General features: G+C 40.5%; 1 protein-coding gene across 1 annotated transcript in view; it reads right to left on the bottom strand.

The window, feature by feature from the left end:
• The window catches only part of IMMP2L (inner mitochondrial membrane peptidase subunit 2), a 761903-nt gene that overhangs the window by 229452 nt on the left and 508000 nt on the right, over positions 1–24451 (bottom strand). The window lies entirely within an intron of this gene.

Raw genomic sequence — 24451 nt, 5'->3', positions numbered from 1 at the left:
CTTGCACATTTAATAAGGTAATCATGGTTGGATTTTTTTCATTAATAAAATAACTGATTTTTCTTTTTTGGGGGGGTGTGGGCAGCAGCGCCCCTTTATACTCAATAACTGATTTTTCTAATGGTTATCTAAGAATATCCTCAAAACATATGCAGCTACTACCTGAATATGAGTTTCAGCAAGTTAAAAGATAGGATCAGGGTCTGAAATGTTAGATCATTTGACATGCAAATCACTCGAATCTGTCAGGGAGTGAATACATCACAGGCTTAAGCTTCTAATAGTACAGATTGTGTGGCTGCCACCGAGGCGTCCAGGCCACTTCACAAGGGAACTTAGAAATGGCAAGGAAGGATTGGTTTATTTGCCCCAGAAAAGCTCAGTTAACACTGCTAAAGCCTTTAAGCAGAAAACAAGAAGGGTTTCTAAAGCCCTCCTGGAGGTGGATGACAGGTTCCACCGGAGAAGCCCTGGAGAGCTTTTCACAAGTGGAATCCTGGGATAGCATCCCTATGGTCCAGGTTGGATTAAGACTTCCTTTGGGTCTAGGGAGAGGAGCTTTCTTTGGTCCTTACTTAGTTGCAACTTTGGATCCCCGCCCTCTCTTGCAATGACCATCAGGGTCCCTCTGGAGCTGCACCCCCCCAAAAAACGGGAAAAAACAAACAAAAAATTAGAATAGATAGAGAACAACAAGGAAAGCTTAGAACCAGACAGGAAATAGTCAGCATGGACTCACATATATCTTACTAGGTAGGACCCAAAGATTAGTTACTCCTCACTGGGGTATTGAAGATTTCTCTGCACACCCCTCCTAAAACCGTCCTTCACCTCAACTGTTGACTTTAGGCCTCCTGAGTAATTCCTATGTTCCTTTCCTAGTTATTACCAATTCAGTTGATTTGAGGTGAATTCCAGAAAAATCTAGTGTTCCAAGAATTTGTTTGACCAGGTTTTTAAAACCCAATATATGATGCAAAATTGCAAAAGTAAATAAATAAATAAACAAACAAATAAAATCTTATTTCAGTTATTAAAAAAAAAAACCCTAGTATGCAGGATCAAAAACTAATGCTAGGAAATTTCCCATGTTGAGACACACAAGACTAAGAACCTTGAGGGCTTCATGATTTCTGGGATAACGTATAACATAATTGATAACAACACAATAATGCAGGTTCCCTTTCTAGAACCTTCATTTCGGAGGAGATAGGACAGAGGGGATCTCTCTTCTGTTTAAAGGGTGCCCGCAAATATGTGTGTCTCTCCCTTTACAAAAGCATGCCCATCACTAAGCAGACACACAGGGTACAACCCAGTGTATCTTTACATAACACGTGGGCATTTCAAGGCACTCACCGTATCAACAGAAGGCGGCTCTGTATCCATCAGCATAATGTCCTCTAGGTTCAGTTCATGTATTGGTGAAATTGTAAAAATTTGAACTTGTAGAAACAATTCTACTAGGGGTTTGAGTGGTGTGGGAACACAGGAAAATGGATGGGAATCCTTGTTGGCATAAAACCGTCACCAGCTGTAACATGGTGAGAAATGTTGGGAACTCAGGGAAAAGGTCCTGAAGCAGTTGGAATGGTAATGCATGGGCTCCGGAACTTCTAATTTTCAAGTTTAGACAATATAGGTGTCTGCTAGAAGAACACATTGCTTACTGATGGGCTGCCACCTATCCCCCACCCCAGCACCTTTGCATGCTAATACATAAACCACATCCTTCCTCAATCTCTAAGTGGCTTTTGCTGCTAATAAACTTGAGCTATTGACCATCAGTCGGTAGCTCATGTATTTGATTATCAGCTCCATGCACCAAGCCCTTCACTTCAGGACAGCAAACAGGGTGTGATTGGTGGTGGGATGAATAGGGAAAGGAGAAAAATTGCCAAACAAGGGTGGAGGGAGTAAGTTTGGGTGTTCTATGGTACAGAAAGGAGACTACAGTGAACACTGCACTGCATACGTCACAAAGTCTAAAAGAGAAGAGTTTGATTTTCTTACCATAAAGAACTGACAAATATTTAGACTGACAAATATTCTGATTGGATTATTTTATGCTGTGTGCTTCTAGAGAAATATCACTTGACATTATAAATATATGCTGTTATTATTTGCCAATTAAAAATGAAATATAATGATCAAACCCAGAAGCTGGGTGTCGGAAAAGCTCCCACATGACATTGCAAATGGCAGGTGTGGCATCATAGACTTTAACCAGGAAAGAGAGCTGAAAGTCCTCACACAAGCCTTCCCTCCACCGAAGGGAGCCTTCCGCTGTATTTTGCTAACAGATGAAATAGACTCTGATAGTACAAACACACATAGGTCAAATAGTGGCGCTACATTATAGTACAACCGCTCGCTCAGCATCTCTTCTATGGTTCAGGCATTTAAAAAGCTAAAATAACTTTAAAATTTAAGTAATAATATAAAAGAAACAATATTTCAAATATTCATATTTAGTAGCTATTCTTTAGGAACTATCATATCAGATCACAGGATATCAGGAATAAGAGATCTGTTGAGATCTCATTCTATCCCTCATTCACCCAAGGAAAGCAAAGATAACTGTGTTTGTAATGATGGGCTGATCAAGCGAGTCTAATGTTTCAGGAAGCCGAGTTCAAGTTTACTAGCCAGCTCTGTCAATTTGGGCAAACCACTTAACTATTTAGGCCTAAATTAACTCATTTATAACATGAATAGATTGAACTCACCTTTGAAGTTCTGCCATCAAGTTATGCAAATGTGTATTCTTTATTCAGTAAATTAATAATTAAGCAGAACAAATAACCTGAAGTAGCTTGATAATCAGGCGAAAAAATTCTGCTGTCACAGTGAAGAAAACGTCATTAGACTATATTTTGGGTTATTAGATGGCTTGGTGAAGAAATGAAAAAAAAATTGTTGAAGTCCCTGTGAATAATATCCTTATAAATGATGTTTTAATCACTACACATCTCTTGCTGACAGTTTGCTGATCAAACACCTAGGGGACCAACCATCACTGCTGACATTCATCCGGCACAACGGCAGAAATCACCACAATGGAGAGTTATGTTCTGTATAATCAGTGATAACACTTCCTTAAAATAGAAGTAAGATCCTACAGCTAGAGGAACCCATCTTTCAGAAGACTGGACTGTGCATTTCTCACCTCCAGCACAGGTAAGACATCTCTTTTCTCCAGAATCCTACTGTGGGAAACAGCCCATTTTCAAGGAGCTTCTGTTGGTGACAGCATTACAGGTACACAATACATTCACAGGGATACCACAAGACCATCCGCCATGTGAGCTGCACTGCTCCGCATCATTTGTTTCTAAATCTGCATTTCTCTGCAGCTAGTGGGACTGTGTGGAAAAACTAGAGATGGTTTCAAGCATTTTTTTATGTTTTGCTGGTCTTCTGAATGAACAGGCACTGTGATTCTTTGCTTAAAATAAACAAGAGATTGTTTCAGTTAAAGATTAAGCTATCGGTTGAATTTTTTATTATTATCCTAGTACATTTAACCATATAGTCAACATTTATTTTATGTTTCATAATTCTATTTAGGGAATATAAGATGGTCTTTAGTATTGAAGGAGAGAATAGGAGTTTAACTTTGTATATTTTTAATGAATTGCATTTAGGTTGTACTGCATTCATTCCCAGCAGGTTTAATTTAAACATCTTTATCCTATTCAAGGTTTTCCTGAATGCCTCTTCTGTTGAGTAGGTGAAATCTGATGCCTCATAATGCTCCATCAGAGTCAGTGCACAATAGGGCACGAAAGAAAATCATGAACTCAAGTCAGTAACTGAATGGGTCTTCAGGTTTCCTGGGTTCTGACAGTGTGGCAACAATTCCAACTCATTAGGCCCCTTTGTTCTTCCTCCTCACAGAACTCAGTGTGGAGCTCTGTTTTCGTTAAAAATTATATAGTTATCCTTCAGCAAAATTTTTAAAAAGTCAATAGACTGGTCCTAAGAGTTAAAAATAAGAGTAAAAATTGTAACTGAATGTTAAATCTGTCCTATCGGTCTTTTTTGGCATGTATAGAATCTGTGAGTAAGCAAATACTTATTTGTAACGAACAGGCTAATTTTTCCTGGATTGCTTTTGTGGCTTCCCTCATGGACACTATTTTGACAGTGTAAGTTCACCAATTATTAATTTGTTTCTTTGTTTAAAATATTTATTTAGTTTATTGGAAAGGAAAATTTACTGAGAAAAGGTGAGAGAGAAAGAAAGATCCACTGGCTCAATCCCCAAACGGCTGCCATGGCTCAAGCTAAGCCCATCCGAAGCCAGTAGCCAGGACATTCTTCCTCATCTCCCGCATGTTTGCAGGTCCCCAGGGCTTTGGGCCATCCTCTGTTGCTTTCCCAGGCCACAAGCCAGACGCTGGGGGGGAGGGGGGGAGTGGAACAGCTGAAACTTGAACCGGCTGATATATCAAATTCTGGCACTTGCAAGGAGAGGAGTTCGCCACTGAGCCATCATGCCAGCCCCTAAGTTCTCCATTTTCATCTACAAATGACATTTCATGCAAGAGTTAAGGTTCTTGCAAAAACATTAACATCAGGTGGGAAGATTTTATAATTTTCCAACTGACTAGGAATCCTTGACAACCAAATGCTGAACTTAAATTGTAGAATATAACTCATTAGGAAATACGAAATAGCAATGTCAGGATTTACAACAAATACTGTGGAAGTATTTTAAAAATTAATATTAAGCTGCTGTGCTTGGCTTAATTAGCTTTCTTCTTCATTTATAAAGCATATCTGTCTGGTTTTATGAACTTAGTCTCCAGTCCCCCTTCTAACAAACCTGTTTTAATTAAGGTCTAACAGCTGTGTATGCTTTAGAAACAGTGGAATGATTTTTATCTCTTGAATTACTTAATGTAGTCTCAAAATATGATCCTTCTGAATATATGTTTATAAGACAAAGGATGAGAAATCATCTTCCAACACAAAAAATGGCAGCTTAGATGATGAGTAGCCCGTATTCAATGAGTAGTAGGGTATCAATTTCCAAGCCACTAGGAAATTCAAGAATGACGAAAGGTCTAAGCAAGTTTTATGTTATTAAAAAATCAAGAAGATGATGGCTACACAAAGTAATAAGTAAATAACCCGTTAGACAGAAGGCTACAAAACATTACATAATGCAATGTTTACTGAATTTTCCTAGATATTACACTACACATCAAACACCCACTTTTAAAGTCACTGCATCGTCCCACGAGCAAATATTTACTTGTTTAATGATGACAGGCATGGAAGAACAGATGGATGGGCTAAATCCTCAACACCAAGTCATTGCTTGTGAGGGTAAAAGTCAACAACACGAAACTCATCTAAGACTCAGAGGCAAACTTGCATAGCTTTGTGCCACACCAACTTTGGCTTTCTCTCCCCCAAAGCTCTCTTGGGCAGTTCTCCCCATCCACTGTGCAGGAAAATACTATTTTGTATCTTCAGGTCTTTCTGCCAATCACTTTTCTAACTTAGCCTCACATAGCTTACAGCCTACTGTGTTGGGTCTGTGGAACAGATTTGCACACTGATGCAAGAGCCAGCAAACTGACACCTTCCGAAGAAAAGAACTTTAAAAGGAGCCCTGACAGAGTGTGTTATTGCTCAAAATGTTTACCTTCAATTCCAGTAGAAAGCCCATACCTGCCTACAGTTGATGTCAGGCATGGCCATGACTTACTTTGTCCAGTGGCATGTGAGTGGAAACAGCAGGTGTCACTGTGACGCAGAAGCCTAGATCCATCCCATGGTTTCATCCATCTTCCCTGAGGCTGTTACTTCCCTGCCAATCTGCAAAGTCCACACATGAAACAGAGCCACATGCACCCAACAGGGCCCACACAATGCAACTACAAACCTCTGAGTTGGGGGCTACTTTGTCATCACTGAATCACTTAGTCTATGACCCAGGGCTCATGTAAGCATCTTCAGGAACAAACCAGCAGAGCCTCCTCCCCTTCGCTGTGCAGGGACAGTCCCCGCAGGCTTTATGGGGCTGCAGAGGGAAAGGAAAACAGATGGCTGAGAGGCATGTTCTTCACTAGTTGGTTTCCTTAACCTTCCGCAACATGAAAAACTCATATTCAGTGAATTAGAGAGTTTACATTTTTAACGATAAAGAGTTGAAACTGATACTAACTGGGCTGAGTTGAGATACTTCCAGAGTAAGCAAAATCGTTTCTTGCAGAGTGATCTGCAGGATGGAGTTTTAGAAATATTGCACAGAGCCTGCTGCTGTCATTAAATCTGACGAATACTCACTGAGCACACCCTCAACATGCTGGATTCCTTAAGGTTGGACTGTGCTAGATGCTTGGGATCCCAAAATGAATCATTGCCCCTGACCTCATGGAGCACCCAGAGAGACAGAATTATGCATAGCTGGCTCTAACACAGTGTGATGCATTTAACACCTACCAGATCAATAAAGTACTATGGAAACAAACAAGGAGATAATTAATTCTGTCAGTGTAAGGATATAGGATCTTCTTAGATGGAGGACAGAGAAACAATTGCCACACCCAGGATAAAACAGCACAGGTAGAGAAGTATGAAAGCTGGTTTTTTGTTTGTTTATTTTTTAGATTTTGAACAGCACCCGGCGGTAAGCAACAGCCTGGGTTGTTGTGTACCTAGGCAAGTGTTACACTGCTGGGAGAAAAGTGGCCAGTGGGCTGGTGGGCAGTCTGGGTCTGGTTAGTGGAGAGGGCAGGGTATACCAGGCTAAGATATGTCACCCTAGGCATGAGGTGAGAGAGCTACAGAACTCTCAGGGAAGGGAGTCTGGAAATGTACTGGAGTGGGAGCAGCTGAGGGCATGTTTGACAGGGGCATAATTACTTCTGGAGGCTTCTACATACTGGGCCACTGCACTCAAAGGTAGGTAAGGCTGCTAAGATTGAGTGGTTTAGAGAGGAGCAATCCAAGGACATGCCTGGGTCAGGTCAAGGTACCTGCCCGAGTAGGAGATCTGGGCTGTGCTAAATAGCATCACTCACAGCTCCCTGGTACATGCAAAAGCTTGGTCTGGGGGACATGACTGGATGGGCTTGGCAGCAGTGCTCATTGCAAATGTTGGGACAAGGTCTGAGACACATCAGGCTGTGCTGCAGCATCCACCAGAATGTGAGAGAATTGAATCTGGGGGCAGATTCTGTAGGCCTGGTAGGGCAACTCCAGGGACTCTCCTGCTGAACTTCAGCTCCCACTGGTGAATTGGGGCTGTGGGTGAACCAGGCTGGTCAAGGCTGCAGTACCCAAATGGCACGCATATAGGCTGGGTCTGGGGGTGGGCCAGACCTGGCAAGGCTCCAGTGCCTACTGGCATTTGTAAGAGCCAGAATGGGTGTAGCATAGACTGGGCTGGGCCATGGCACCTGCCAAGTCACATGAGAGCTGGGTCTAGAGGTGGACCAGGCTGAGCTAGGCTGTAGCACTCATTGATATAAGCCGAAATGCGTGCAAGCCAATTGAGCTAGGCTACAATACCTACCTGTGAGTGCCAGGACTACAGGCTGGCCATGTTAGTCTGGATAGCAGCACTCACTGGCACTTGCAAGATCCATTGCTGGGAGCAGTCCTATTAGGAGAACTTGGTGAAATACCCTGCTAGGCTGTAGCTCCCACGGATAAGCACAAGAGCTACGGCTGGAAGTAGGCAAGACCAAGTTGGGCTATAGCACCCATTGGCATATATGTGAGCCAGGTCTGGGGGGTGGCCAGGCAGATTCAGTTCACAACATACACTGAACAAGTGAGAAACAGGACAGGATGTAGGCCAGGTTGGGTTGGACCACAAAATTGGCCAGTTCACATAAACAATGGGGGTGGGTGTGGACCAGGCTGGGCTAGGCTGTAGCACCTGCTGGTAAATGCTGAGACTTAGGTAGGCCATCTCAGATTGAACTTAAACATTGCTGACACACACAAGACCTGGGGCTGGTCAACTGACGAATCCCTTGCTGGGCTATTGTTTACAATGGTGTGAAAGCTGGGACCAGGGGAGGGACCAGCCGAGCTAAACTGTCATACCCACTGGCACACATAAGAGCCAGAATGGGTGTGGGGCAGCAGGGTTGGCCACAGCACCAGTTGGTGGGTACCAGTACTGGGTGAAAGTCATATCTTGCTTGCACCATAACAGGTCAGTGTTCTGGCAGGTGCAAGATCCAAGGTTAGGAGCATGCCTCACAGGGGAAATGTGGTCACTCCCCTACTTGGCTATCCTGACTGCTGTTGAGCGTGACAGCTGCGACTGGGTGCAGACCAGACTGGACAGGGCAGATCAGGCTGGGCTAAGCAACAGCACCCATGGGAGTGCACAAGAGATGAATAAGATGTGGGCTGGGCCAGGTTATGCCACAGCACAGGCTGGCACACACTAAAACCAGGGATGGAAAGGGTCTTGGTAGGGTTATTGGGGGTTGCCCTGACTAGGCCACTGTACCTGCTGGCATGCATGAAGATCAGGTCTGTGGCAGGCTGGCAAGGCTGGGCTGCAGAACCCCATTGTTCACATGAGATATGGGGCTGGAGTGGAACTGACAGGAAGCTGCATGTACGTGTATTGGCTGGTGCAGGTGAAAGAGAACCTGATCTTGTACTGGCTGGTGCACTTAAGAGTCAAGTCTGAGGTCACCCCAGGCAGGGTTCCAGGGGGACTCCCTGACGGGACCCCCAGGCTCATTCCACACCACAGGGAAAAATCACAGGATGTGTGGTCTAACCTGGAATTGCATGTATTGGCACAGGACCTCCTCAGTGGCTGATGCCCGTTCATTGGACAGCATGCCCAGATATAGACAGGGGACATTACAGCCAGCTCATCCAATCCAGCAGAAGACATCAACTGCCTTGTGAGAGGATTAAAAGCAGAAAAGGTTAAACCATTCTTCTGGGTAAGCTTTGTAACATGTTCCTGGGTCTGTGGATGTATTAAGGAGGACCTGGTCAACCAACAGGCATTGGAGGAATTTTCTCAACCCTGAAACCAGGAAGCTGACAATGTCTAAGAACTATCAAGACCACTCAGATAACACCCTCAGAACACTCTCCCACATCGGTGTCTCTAAGGTATCATCAAATGATGATCCCTCATCTGCAGGTGCTGATGTAGTTTGACAGCAGCAGAAACCCCTTCCCTACCTCTCCTGGAAACAGAAAGCAACAACAACAAAAAAGAACTGAAACATTTGCAATTGTCTCATTCATCTTCTTCCAAACATGACCCTTCCCAATCTAATCAGAGGCCCACGTGGGCATGCATCCCTCTCAACTATGTAAACAATATTAACAAAAATAGAAAGTTAAAAAAAATTTTGAGCAGCACAGCTTTGCTACCCAATGAGTGCAGCATGGCTGTTAACGGGAGGCAATAAACACCTTGAGAGTAAGCATAACAGACAAGAGAGACACAGAAAGCATCTCATCCCTGCTTCAGAAGGTGCTAGGAAAAGATGCTTGAGCTGATACTGTGGCTTGCACAGTCTGGTATACTTACCAGACCAAAAAAAAAAAAAAAAAAAAACAAGTAAACTCTTACAAAAATGGCTCTGGTCGAAGTGATCAAAATCTGACATTTGATGCTGAGGCTCCCAAAGGGAGCAGGGCAACCTGGCATCACTGTGTACATTCTCCCAACAACACATTGCAACTACAATGCAGCACTGGGGATGGCGAGGTAGGGTGGAGGTGCAGTATCAAACAGAGAGGCAGCAGCTGTCTACTTGAAGACTTTGAGATCTATGATGTGAAATGTGAGAAGGTAGAATTAGTTCATATCCGCACAGGAAAAACTGCTTGGCTCAAATTCAGTTTATGGGTGAAAGACACAATACCAAAACAGGCCCTCAAATTCTGATGTACAAAACAAAAATAAAAACAAAACTGCAGTGCTTGTTAAAAACAATTGACCTGTCTGCTGGGCCCCATCCCCAAACTCTCTGAATCACAGAGGAAGGAGCCACAGTGAAGACTTTCCAGTTCCAGGCAGCACCAGGGCGAAGTCCAAGCTTCAGACTGGAAATCAGAATCTGAGAAACCTTCCATTGAAATGACCAGTCTCAGGAAGGAAAATGTGGTTAATACATAGATATGATATTCATGCTTTATAGAAAAAAATAGTACAAATAAGACCAAAATAAATGTTTTTCACCCCTCATATTAGTAAACATTAACATATGTTTAATGTTTACCGTTGGCTCAATACACAGTGAGATTTTCTTGCATTGCTAGGGGAAGTTTCATTACCATAGCCTCCTTGAGTTCTTTCCACTTTATTGCTAAGGATGCTGAAAGTTTCAATAACAAAAAAAAAACCATTATTTTTTGAAAATCATAGAGGATCTCAGGCCTCAGAAACACTATAAAGTTGGGAGTCATTTCAATTTCCATCACATGAGAAGCATTCTCTTGATTTTAATGATAGCTGTATTCGATTTAGAATTTAGGCTTCATTTACATAATCCCCTAAAGACAGCCTCAGAAACCCATTAAAGGTCACCTTACTTCCTCATACATATACGGAAAACTCTAATTTGTTCATTCATTTTCTTTCCTATTATCATATCTCATACTTCTGTAAAGCTTACTGCTTATTATATTTCATCTCCGATAGAAAATCTTTCACTTTTGGCTTTCTAGCCTACTAAACTCCATTCCTCTATGTATTACCTGCTCCCCTTCATGCTATGGTAAAAGATTAAATAGTCATTTGCTTTCTGATGTATGTAAAATTGAAATCCACACTCCGGAGAGGCTCTCTGGAAGCCTCAATACACACGGAGGTGAAGCTGTGCAGGACACATTAGCACTGCCTGCTCTGGGCTGCAGCTTCAAGGCACGTCTCTCCGAAAGGTGAATTTATTTACATAGTAAACAAAGCCAGAACTCTCCTTGGTTCCCAGGTGTCCAGTTGCAGAATCCGAAGTTAATGACTTGGTACTCACAAAACCCCAAATATACAAGTCTCACCAAACAATTTACTCTGCTGGAAGAAAATATCAACAACATTCAAACCCCCAAATAATGAAAATTTAATCATTCTCACTCAAATGCTCATTTTAATCACAACTGTGACGATGATCAATTTAAAAAACCTTATTACTTTTGCTTACTTTTGCTGGAGCAAACCATTCAGCCTTCCATGCAGGATTAATTTACAGAAGAAAACTGGGTGGCACTCCGTTTACAATAAACAATTTATAATTAATATTTCATTCAACAAACATTTTTCAATTTTATAAAACAGTAGAGTTTGCTTTCAAACATGAATATTTAGAATAACAGAATAGGTACTCCTTATACCTAAGACATTATAATATATACATGGGCACCCCTCAAAAGAAGTTATATCACACTTCAATATTTTACACAACAATGAATGAAATGAGTGCAGAATTAAACTACTTAAACAAATGCCATGGTTCAACAACTCTATATTCTCTGCAGTACTGGTCTGGGCTGAGTTAAAATAATAAACATAAGATAATTAGAATTCTAACATTGGGCGTTGGGTTTACCAGAGGAGCTATAAATTGTTTGGAATACAATTTTAATATAGAATTTTTCTAATTTTAGATGTTTCTTAAAAAGAAATGAGTTAAGCAATAAAATTCAATGTTTGCTTCTTATGAACATTGTGGCTACCAGCTTAGGTGCACTGCAGTGTTTTGTAGTATGAAAGTTTCTCCCACTCACTTCAACCAAATATATCCACCATCTAGCTGTTCCCATTATGCTTCACTCAATGTTTCTCTCCCATTACCCACTGCCTCGCTCAGTGTAGAATCGGTGACTAATTGACTCTATGGTTACTTGTCTTCTATTGAAATTGCCACCTATGGAGCTGGTATTGTGGTGTAACATATTAAACCACTGTCTGAATTGCCAGGATACTATTTTTTTTAATTATTTATTATTTTTAATTCATTAATTACATTGTATTATGTGACACAGTTTCATAGGTATTTGGATTCTCCCCACCCCTCCCCAAACCCTCCCACCATGGTGGATTCCTCCACCTTGTTGCATAACCACAGCTCAAGTTCAGTTGAGATTCCCCCATTGCAAGCGTATACCAAACATAGAGTCCAGCATCTTCTTGTCCAGTCAAGTTCAACGGCTTTTTAGGTATACCCTTTCTGGTCTGAAGACAGAGCCAGCAGAGTATCATCCTAGTCAATTAAAGGCCTATCAGAGTGCTGGCTCAACTTGCAGCTGATCTTTACTACAGAGCTGCTCTGTTTCCAATTCATCTCCATTCTAATGCATCTGGGAAAGCAGCAGATGGCAACATGGGCTTCAAATGTTTTCCATTTCTACCAGTAGTGTACCCTGACAACCAAAGCAATCTTGAAAAGGAACAAAATTGGTGTTTTGCATTTCTTGACCCTAAAGCACACTGCAGTACTGCAGTAATGAAAACAGTGTGGTGCTGGCATGAAGATAGAAAAATAGATCAGATTAGAAAAAAAACACACACACACAGAAATAACCCATACAGATGGCCAACTGATTTTTGACAAAGAGGACAAGAATGTACAATGACCAATAAAGTGCTCCTGAGAATACTTCATGACAGGGGTCTTGTCAATGAGTTCATGGATATGATACAAAAAGCAAGAGTAGACAAGCAGAACAAAACCACTTTTAATACAGTTCATGCCTGTGCTCAAAGGCTATCTGAACCTACTTTCCTGTGAATAGCTCCCCATGCTGGCATTGTACTTATGGTTCCTTCTAACATGTATTCTATTTTTTTTTTTGTCTCAGTGTATTTTTCTGTGAACAGCCAGGTAGTAAACACTTTTGGCTTCTCAATCCACAGTGCTTCTGTGAAGCCTACTCAACTCTAAAGCTGCAGCCTAAAACCCACTCTAGACGACATATGCAATGAATGTCCGGTGGAACTTTATTTACAGCAACACATACTGGAGTAGATTTGACCCATGAGCCACAGTATGCTGATCATTGGTCTAAATTATCTACTTTTATCCCATTAACTTGAAGCTCAGTAAAAAAAAAAAAAAAATCGAAGTGCCTCTTGTTGAAGGCAATAGCTTATTTGTTCTTTCTATGTTTATTTATTTGAAAGGTAGGGTGAGACACAAACATACAGAGGGGTAGGGGAGAGATCTTCCATTCACTGGGTCTCCCCCAGATGACCACAAAGGCCATTTTTGAAGTTCCTGGACCAGGAGCCAGGAGCTTCATCTTGGACTTTGAGATGAGTGGCAAGGACCCAAGTGCCTGAGCCGTCATCTGCTGCTTTCCCAGGTGCATTAGAAGGGAGATGAATTGGAAGCAGAGCAGCTGCACGTTGAGCCAGAACTCTGCAAATAGGATCCTGGCAACCCAGACAGTGGTTTAATATGCTATATCATAATACTGCTGCACAGGTGGCAGTTTCAATAGAAGACAAGTAGCCGTAGAGTCAATTAGTCATTGATTTTACACTGAGTGAGGCAGTGGGCAATGCAAAATTAAAAGGGAAATTTTATGGAGAGAGAGGAGAGATGGAGAGAGAAGGTCTTCCATCCACTGGCATACTCCCCAAATGGCCACAAGGCTGGAGCTGAGCTGATCCAAAGCCAGGAACCAGGAATTCCTCCAGGTCTCCCACATGTATGCAAGGGCCCAAGAACTTGAACCATCCTCTGCTGCTTTCCCAGGTGCATCAGCAGGGAGCTAGACTGGAAGTGGAGTAACTTGGACAGGAGCTAGTATCCATGTGGGATACTGGCACCACAGGCAGACTTTTAACTAACCACATACAGTGTGGCAGCAGCCCCTGTAGACCAATTCTTGACCTCTTAAGAAAAGCACTTTAAATATTAGGATGGAAAATATTTTAAAAGAGAATGGTATCAATCTGATAGAAATCCTGATACTGTATGGAGAATAACTCACTGGTCTATAGTGTATCATCTTTGCCTCTTCATAATCGGAGTTGTGAAACAAAGTCTAACTTTGAAGCTAAATGTCACCTAATCATGTATGACACAAATAGCATTCCTTTCATATGCTGCACCAGATAATGAAACTGGCAAGGTAGCATGTGGCTTAGAAGTTAGGATATTGGGCCCAGCGCAATAGCATAGTGGTTAAAGTCCTCGCCTTGAACGCCCTGGGATCCCATATGGGCGCCGGTTCTAATCCCAGCAGCTCCACTTCCCATCCAGCTCCCTGCTTGTGGCCTGGGAAAGCAGTCGAGGATGGTCCAAAGCATTGGGACCCTGCACCCGTGTGGGAGACCTGGAAGAGGTTCCTGGTTCCCGGCTTCGGACTGGCTCAGCTCCAGCCGTTGTGGCCGCTTGGGGAGTGAACCATCGGATGAAAGATCTTCCTCTCTGTCTCTCCTCCTCTCCGTGTATCTGCCTTTCCAAAATAAATAAATAAATAAATCTTTGAAAAAAAAAAAGAAACACTGTTGTATAAAAAAAGAAGTTAGGATATCGGGAATTGTGGTCATAGCCACTACTGTGCCAGCAGCGCCACCTCTCACTCATCAGCGCCACCTCTCACCCGCCAGCTCCAATTGGAAGAGAAGAGGGCTAAGCAAGACCTTTAGACCATGGCTGCTACAAAGCTGACTGTCTGTAAATCAACAATGGTAAAGCACCCAAGAAGCCACTGGCTACAAAAGAGGCTCACAAGAGTGCACCTTCTACCGGCTGCGTGGAGAAACTGCATGGTTGCAGGCCTAGCCCTGGGGCACTCCATGAAATCAGATGTCATCAAAAAAGGCACTGAAACATGTGAGGCCCATCTGGTCGGGCCCTTTGAATACACCAACCTGTGTACTGTGAAGCCAAACATGGAACACTTATGCCAAAAGACACCCAGTTGGCATGCCACACACGTGGAGAAGGTGCTTAAGAACCCATTCAATGGGACAATTTCATTCTCACTTTTTTCCCCTCTCTTCTTCCTCTCACTGATACTTCAGAAAATTAGATACTGGTTTCCATGGGATTTTAAGGTATCTAAGTATATAATTGCAAGCGCAAAAACAGGAGACAGGAATCAGGTATTGGCAGTTCTTTCCATGTTTGTGTGTGATTTTTTTTTTAACATAATTGTGAGGACATAAAGTATTAAAGTAAGCCAAGTGTTTCAACAAACAAGTTTCAGGAGTTAGACTTTATAACAATTACAAATAAACCTGTTCAATTTTCTGGACAATCACAGCATTTGGATTTAAAATTAAAATAAGTAAATTTCTTCTTGACAGCAACTAAATGGTGTTTATTGCATCTTTATCTTTCCATTTTATCTTGGTCATTACCATTAACTTTATCCAATCACTATACTTTTCTGAGTTGACCTATATGCATGTACACATTTTTTTAAAGATTTATTTATTTTTATTACAAAGTCAGATATACAGAGAGGAGGAGAGACAGAGAAGATCTTCTGTCCGATGGTTCACTCCCCAAGCGGCCACAACAACCGGAGCTGCGCCAATCCGAAGCCGGGAACCAGGAACCTCTTCCAGGTCTCCCACACGGGTGCAGGGTCCCAATGCTTTGGGCCATCTTCAACTGCTTTCTCAGGCCACAGGCAGGGAGCTGGATGGGAAGTGGAGTTGCTGGGATTAGAACCAGCGCCCATATGGGATCCCGGGGCGTTCAAGGCGAGGACTTTAGCCACTAGGCCACGCTGCCGGGCCCCCAGATGCGATTTTAATATGGACAACACTCAATAATAAGAACATTATTCAACATTTGCTTTCCTTCTCTTCCCTACAATTTTCTATAAATGGTTGTGTCTAGGTCACATATCAATTCTCTTTAAAAATACATCCATAGTGTCTTTGTGTATGTTACTCCTAGGACTAAACAATTCTGAAATTGTCATATTTTAAATATCTATTACAGACATAAAAGTATCTGATGGTTAATGGGTATCTTAATATAATGGTATCTTGGGAAACATAAACTCATATAGATATATTGCAAGCATATTTGTTTTTTCATAAACTAGTCATAGAAAAAAAAACTACTGTCAGATAAACACTTTACTAATCCTTTTAATCTCCTGCTAGGAGACACAGATTAGAAGGATACACATCAGAAATATCAGGATACTTCAAAGGTATCCTGATATTTACAGGGCAAATGGAATTAAAATATGTTTATTTGCACCTGTTTATGTCCAGGCTGATCTACCTCCCATTCAGCTCCCTGTTTGTAGCCTGGGAAAGTAGTGGAGGACAGCCCAAAGCCTTGGAATCCTGTACCTGCTTGGGAGACCTTGAAGAAGCTCCTAGTTCCTGGCTTCAGCTCAGCTCAGCTCTGGCTGTTGCAGCCACTTGGAGAGTGAACCAGCGGGCAGAACATCTTAGTCTCTCCTTCTCTCTGTAAATCTGCCTTTCCAATAACAATAAATAAATGTTTAAAAATATATATGTTTAAATATGGAGGCTGTAGTTCTCTTCCTCATCTCAAACTTCAACAGGGAAGTTGTCTCCAACACATCCCTGTTCCAGAGGTCAACCAGATGCATATCCTCCTGAGCCCCAAGGTGCTTAGGCCCATCGCCAAGGCAAAATTTCCCTGTAGAACTGTCTTTGGGGAAGTGTTGTGATGAGCACGTTAAGCTTCCAGCAGGGATGCTACCATTTCTATGAGTATCATTTCAAGTCTAGGCTGTTTCATTTCAGATTCGGATTTCTGTTCATACACTGGGAAGGCAGCAGAATACAGTCCCTGCCCTGTTCACCCAAATGTGAGATCAGACAAAATTCCAATTTCTTGGCTTCAGGTTGTCCCAGTCCCTGTCTTTGTGGCCATTAGGGAAATGAACCAGATGAAAGCTCTCTCAAGCTCTCTCTCTCTCTTTTTCTCTCCCTCTCTCTTTCTTCTTCCACCCACTTTCTCTTTCTGTAATTCCACCTTTCAAATAAATGAATCTTTTTTAACAATGTCTGTGTCTATATCTTAAAGAGTATTATATTAAAATAGTCCCATGTTAAAAAATGAAAACTGTATATGCATAATCCCAGAGCCCTCCCATGTACAGTACATGGTGAATACTCAAAGCACTCAATAAATAATGGTCGACTACCACAACAATTACTACTGTCTGAGAGTTAGGAAATATTATTTATATACTAGGCACTGTGCTAATCAATTTATATCCATCTTTTTCTGTAATGTCCCATGAAATATAATACAGTTGACATTAGGCAATTCAACAAAGCAGTACAGTAAACGGAAAATGAGGTTTACGTTAAGGTAGTTCCAATTCGTAGCTTGTGTCCACAGCCTTTACAACAATACAGAATGAATTAAAGAAGGAATGAATGAATATGTCTGTACAAATTGTAAAGAACTCTGTCCAAGACATGGATAGACTAAAGCAGAAACGAAAACAGAAGAACTACTGAGAGGGGTAAGGAGAGCACCACAACAATAACCATCACCATTTTTGGAAAAAGTAACTGACTTTGAAGTAATTGAGTTTCAGTTAATGTCACACTGTCTTAGATCAAAGTGCACACATTATTTTTGATGCAATGCCTCCAAAAAATCTCCCTGCATTACTAAATTGCTTACAGGAATAATTTGTACTTAAAAAACCAACACTAATAACAGTGATTATTAATCTTGGTTTAAAAAGAAAGTAAACATTTCCACATACCAGCTTAAAGGGACTATCTCTTTGATGATCTGAAAGAAATACTGGTAAGACATACAGTTTTATTCATATTTCCTTTTTTTCTTTGACACGGTAGTAGTAAGATAAACACCTACAACTATGTAAAAGAAAAATATTTCCATAAAGTTATAGGCTGACTATCAATCTGTAATTCTTTAGTAAAGAATTATCATTTTTATAAGAATATAAGACTATCCACAACTTATCAGTGATTTATAAGGTGACAGCAGATGGAAACTTGATGATGTATTAGTGCTTCTTTCAGAGTGGAAACTAAATACTTGGACAGACCCCAAGGCCTTCAATTTCACTGCTGAAGCCTTAATCTATTAAACAGCAGCATTGGTCAGACCCTAAGTATTTTCAATGTGGAAAAATCCAGAGTTCAAATTAAACCCAAGTAAAAGGACTCAGAGATTTCTGAAGACCTTGGGGTCAAGTTAGGAACAACAAGAGACCAGTATCTAAATATTCCTTTTCCTCAAAAACAAACCACCTACTCTGCCCCCATTTGAGCAGTAGAAAATAAGAACATTAGCTTCCAAGCACTGAGACATTTTATTCACTAACCTTTATCAATGTCTTGGACATAAGTGCTTTTATTTCTTATGTTCTCTGTTTGAGGACAGATAGCGTCACTAGTTCCAAATCTAGCAAAATTGTCATGTATCAGTGTAAGAAATTCAGGATTGCCATATTGAAACATAAAGTTTCGCTTACTAACAGTTGCTGTGCCAACCATAAAGAAAGAAGAACTGATTACACAAACATCATTTGTAGCTTTATTATACAAAGCTCAATTCAGTTGTTTTTCTTGCTATAAAGTGTCATCATTTGCTGAAACATATTATTCAACAGTCTGTGATAGGCTGATACTGATTTCCATATCTTCAATAATATATTTAATATCAACAGGCTCTACAATGCTTACTTTCTGGTGACTTGATGAATTTTCTTTTGGTTAATACCAGAAAGATTTTTAGCAACTTGAGATGTTTTGACCCTTTATATCCTCTAGAAGTGCAGAATATCACTGGCATATTTTGCAGTAAGACAAGTCTCATGATTCTCTCCCTCAGCCTGCTCTGCCGTATCAATAGGAGTTAGAGAGAGCCTTGCTGCGAGCAAGACATGCTTCCCAATAGTATCATTGATCTTCCTTCTCCCTGCCTAATTCCTCCCTGCAGCCAAGAAGTGATCCTGTTCCCTTTGAACTTCTTGGGATGCTCCTGAATGAGCAGGACCACAGACTAAACAAAAGCAAATTATGTGAAGCGAATTATAAAGTACATTCCATTTCTCTGGTAGGTCAACCACTTGCTGCAGTTTATCTTGGCAGTCCCAATTGATGCTAATCTTTCCCCAATCTAATAGCTAACACTAGTTCCTTGGACTCTCAAAGTGTCCTGGTTAAGGTGATTGATAGGTCATACGATCACCTTCTTCCCCGGAGACTACGAAGACCTCTTCTCACTCTCCTCATTGCCTAACCACATGGACCTCCAGAGTCCCAGAAGTCTCTAAAGTGAATCTTACCAAGTGAAGGAGAAATTATGTGTTGCTGACTGGGCAAAGAAATTCCAGAAACAGGAAATGCAAGTGTCCCGACAAACAATGTGGATGCTTTGGAAATTTCAACTGTGGCTGAGTCACAGTGGTGTGCTGTATTTTAGTGCTTTATATTCATTTTAGGCTTTTCTGAAAAAGGGCTTCTGTGTGAGTCATAACAAATTAGTAAGCAAAAGCAAATAAATATGAAACATATTTTGGTGAAACTAATAGGTCTGTCTAAATATTACTTACATTAGCTTTCTACTGTTCAGTTATAGATAAGCATGCCTATTTAGATCAACATTATGAAAATGACTATATCCCTAGCTAATAGATTCAGAAAATTTAGCAATTGTATTATGATTTTAGTCAATGTTGACACTAAGAAAGTTCAGATCACCACAAATATCCTCTAACCCTAGAAATATTTGGCTGAATATTCTCAATAAATACTTTTTACCCTTGTCAACATTATTTTAATGATTATGATAGGAATGTGACTACTTGACGATCTGAGTCACTAAAAATAAATCAGTGTAGTCACCATGCATGTCATAACCTAGACACTTATTTACTTTTACAAGAAACAAGCCTTTATTTTTTCAAGGAAAAAAAATAGTTTGGCCAGTTATTTCCTTGGCACTGCCTCTCGTTAGTTGACTGCCCATACAGCAAAGCAATCCTCTAATGTGCCCATCGGATTGTATCATCGCTTGGTTCAAAGGCCAGCAGTGGCTGTCCATCCCAGTTAAGTAAATCGTAACATCTTGTTGTGACTCAAGCAGATCTGCAAAGCTCTTCCCTCAGTTTCTCTCTTTCATTTAGGTCCCATCTGGTTTCTTCCTCTTTTTGAATTTCATTTAAAAGGTGTTGAAAAAGAGAGGAGAGATAAATCTTCCATATGCTGGCTCATTCCCCAAATGTTTGGGGCTGGGCCAGGTCAAAGGTATGGGTCTAGAGCTCTGTCTGGGTCTCCCACGTGCAAAGTACTTGAGGGTTACACTCCGTTTTCTTGCAGATAGTTTGGGTGGGAGGCACACCCAAGGAAGTCAGCCATCGGTGGTTGGGCAAATGCCACTGCAACATAAAGAAAGCAGGGGAAAACCAGGTGCCAGCAGACAGCAGGCATATGTGACAGAAACCGAAACACTGTGACACCAACCATGTTCCACACTGAGGCCACACCGATTCTAGATCTTGCCATCCTTATTTCTCCTTATTTCTACAAATACTATTTAATTTATATTCCATTTGTGATCAGTTACATATCTTTTTTCATAAGCAGAAGGACTTTAACAGAATATTGATTAGAAGATGAGAATACACATTTAAAAGACCTAACTGGGCGTTGGTGTAGTTATTAGCTGTCAGTTGGAACTCCTGCATTACCATCATAGGGTCTTAGGCTAGAATTTCAGCTATGCTTTTAATCCTTCCAATCACAGCTTCCTTCTAGCTCACAGCCTGGGAGGCAGCAGTTGACGGTTCAGGTGTCATGTCCCTGTAAGCTACAAGAAACCTAGAAAGAATTCTCCAGTCTCAGCTTTGCCCAGTTACAGATCTCTCTGTCTCTCTGTCTCTGTCTCTCTCTCTCGCCTTGATAAATAAATAAATAAGAAGCCTAACAACCAAAAAGGTTATGGTTCCTTCTTGATCATCTAATTATGTGTGATTCAAAATTAAAACACGACTTAAACCTATCATAAGTGTAATAAAATTCTGAAAGACAAGAATTCTTTTTAAGAAAAAAATTTGTTGATCTACATTTCTGCCTAACATGCTAATGAGGCAGTTCAATTTTGCCAAGATGATGGGATGGCAAGTCTCATCTCCTCCACAAACTGAAGCACCTTGCTTGTCACAAGTGAGGAGACCATTAGATTTCAGATGGCAGGCAGCATACAAGGGGTCTTGAAAAACACCATGGAAAACACATATTTTGAAAAAAACTATATACAGCCTTTAAATTTCTTTTGAAGTAAAATAAATTTGCCTTTTATTTTCATTTTTGAAACGCCCTCATATAGTATGTGGTCTTTTATGACTGGCTTCTTTCAATTAGCATGAAGTTTTCAAGGTTTGCTAACATACTTAATGGAATTTGTAACATATTCACATAGATTTCCAAATAATAAAAGTACATTTTATTTATTATGGATATCAAAGGTTGCTGTGGCTGTTGCTGTTTTAGAATGTACTGCTCTTCTTGGTTTCCAACAAATATCACAAAGCTTGGATAGGCTCTTGGGAAAATATAATGTCATTAAGCACCTTCAATTTTGAATTCATATCTTATAGGAAATGAAAACAACATGTTTTCACACTAAAACACATACTCTTGATTAAAAGCACAGCATTATACACACACAGACTCCACAAAATGCTCACTGGCTTGACAGAATCCCAACCAAACGGCCTCTTACAACTGGAAATATAAATAGTGCAATACAAAGTGGGTAAATGATTTGAACAGACATTTCACCCACAAAGAAATACGAATGTCAAGTAAGCACACGGACAGTTGCTCAGCATCATTAACTTGGAGAGAAATGCAAATCAAAAACACAGCTAGCATCTACTTCACATCCACTAGGACTAATCAAAAGCATTCACCAGACCAAGAAGTGATGTGAGGAAACTACAGCATTTATACCTTGCAGGTAGACCATTAGATGATATCGCACTGTGAAAAACAGCTGGGCAGTTGGTTAACATGTTAAACTAAGGGGCCCGATGTGATAGCCTAATGGTTAAATCCTTGCTTGCCTTGCATGCACCAGGATCTCATATAGGTACTGTTCATATCCCAGCTGCTCCAGTTCCCATCCAGATCCCTGTGAGGCCTGGGAAAGCAGTAGAGGATGACCCAAAGTCCTGGGTCCCTGCACATGCTTGGGAGACCAGTGGACAGAATATTTCTCTCTGTCTCTCCTTATCTCTGTAAATTTGACCTGCCTTTCCAATAAAAATGAATGAATCTTTTTTAAAAAAAAGTTAAACTAAGATAGAATTCATGGCCCAGCATGATAGCCTAGTGGCTAAAGTCTTTATCTTTCACCAGGATCCCGTATCGACGCTGGTTCACATTCCAGCTGCTCCACTTCCCATCTAGCTCCCTGTCTGTGGCCTGGGAAAGCAGTTGATGACAGCTCAAAACCTTGAGACCCTGCACCCATGTTGGAGACCTAAAAGAAGCTTCTGGCTTGTGGTTTCACATTAGCTCAGCTCTAGCCCTTGCGACTATCTGGGGAGTGAATCAGTGGATGGAAGATCTTTCTTTCTCTCCTTCTGTCTGTAAATCTGACTTTGCAATAAAAATAAACATTAAAATAAAAAGAATAACATTCAGCACCCTGGGCATATGACCAAAAGAAAACATGTGTTCACTCAATGACACAAATATCCACAGCAGCATGCAAACATCCAACTCGTACCATCTCCAAATTAGAAAAGACACCAGTGTTCATCAACCTGTAAATGGATGAGTGCAATGTGGTATGGCCATACAACAGAGTATATTTAGTACTAGAGATAAACTATAGACATATGCGTAACACAGAGAAATTTAAAAACTATGGTGCTACATTTTTTAAGATCAGATATATAAGAAAAATACATATTATATAATTCCATGCAACTAAAACTCTAGAAAAGCATAAACCAGAGAAAGAAAGCAGATGTATGGTTGCCTGGGTGGGGCTGGGAATGGGAACAGGAATTTAGTGTAAATAGGTAGGAGATCATTTCTGGAGATAGCAAATTCATACTAGAGCTGATTGGTCTTTATATTGAAAATGAATTAATCATATTACATTTAAGTTATAACTCAACACAGTTCTTGAAAGAAAAAGTCCAAATATTCAAGAATATAACCAAAAACACATCACTCAATGTGATAATTCCACTGGTATCATACTCCAGTAAAGGAGTCAATTCTGATCAATTTTTTTTAACTCAGGACTCTTTCTTAACCTTTTTAAAAAACAATGAATGACACCAAAGAACTTTTCATAATATGGATAATTTTATTAATATTTATAAAAGTAGAAACTGAACTAGAGACTTTAAAAACATTTCATTGATTCTATTTAAAACAACTATAATGAACGGATCATGCCAACAAACAGAACACAATTAAATAAAACATACATTCCAAAATATATGAAAACATACTGAACACTGTGGGTTTTTTGTTAAAAACATTTGCAAATCTTTTTAGTGTTGGACATAACAGAAGTCAGCTAGAGTCTCATAATTGCTCCTGCATTCAGTCTATTGCAATATCACATACAACTCCACTACACCCTCACAAAGGAAGGACACAAAGGCCAACAAACACTTTGTATTGTAAGGAAGGTAGTTTTGATCTCATAGACCAACCCCCAACCCTGAAATCTCACAGATTCCCCAGGGATTCTCAGACCATCTTTTGAGAAGTGCCAGCCTAGACTCTGCAGTGGAGGTGGCCGAGGTTCATGTTAGTGAGACTATCTAATCTGTGCTATCACTAATACAGCTATTTTGAGAGATTTGGGGGAAGCAGGATCAACAAACTTCTTGGATATAGTTTTCAAAGCATTTTAGCTCCCAGGGTTCTTTTTTTTTTTTTTTCTGAGTTGCCTATATATTCTTAAAAGTAGGTAATCAAAATGAGTATTCGTGCCACGTAAATTGTTCCTTGTGAAATCTCAAGTATTATTTTTTGATTTATCAGCAAATATAAACAGGCATCACAACACATTGCTTAAATACTGGATTGCTACAAAGCTATAGTCTACAGCTTCTATTCTTATCATTGATTCAGAATTTTTCTGTCTCACATACTTTGCTTTCCTCCAACTTTGTGACTACAAAAGACTTCTCTGTCTGCATTTGTGTTTAACACTATAAAAATGCTCTTAAATATTTCTAAACTAAACCTTGGCCCTAGTCCTGAAATAATGGTACTAATTTTAATAGCAGAGTACAATTGTCTAATGATCAATTTTGAGTCTTTTCATTTTGTTGGAATATCTATTTATTTTATGCCTTTCAAATAAAGATAATAATCCAATCAGTAAATTCATGTCTTACATTCCAAAATGGTTCGTGATGCTTACTTAAAACATGCCAACTCATCTGAAATGCCTTCAAAGGTTTAGTCCTCTTTCAATTGAGATACACTTCCAGGTAACATCATCAGACACTCAACAAACAT

The sequence above is a fragment of the Ochotona princeps genome, chromosome 25, assembly GCF_030435755.1.
Source record: "Ochotona princeps isolate mOchPri1 chromosome 25, mOchPri1.hap1, whole genome shotgun sequence".
Classification (NCBI taxonomy): Eukaryota; Metazoa; Chordata; class Mammalia; order Lagomorpha; family Ochotonidae; genus Ochotona; species Ochotona princeps.
The sequence above is the reverse complement of the archived record's forward strand: the minus strand, read 5'-3'. Positions and strand labels throughout refer to the sequence as shown.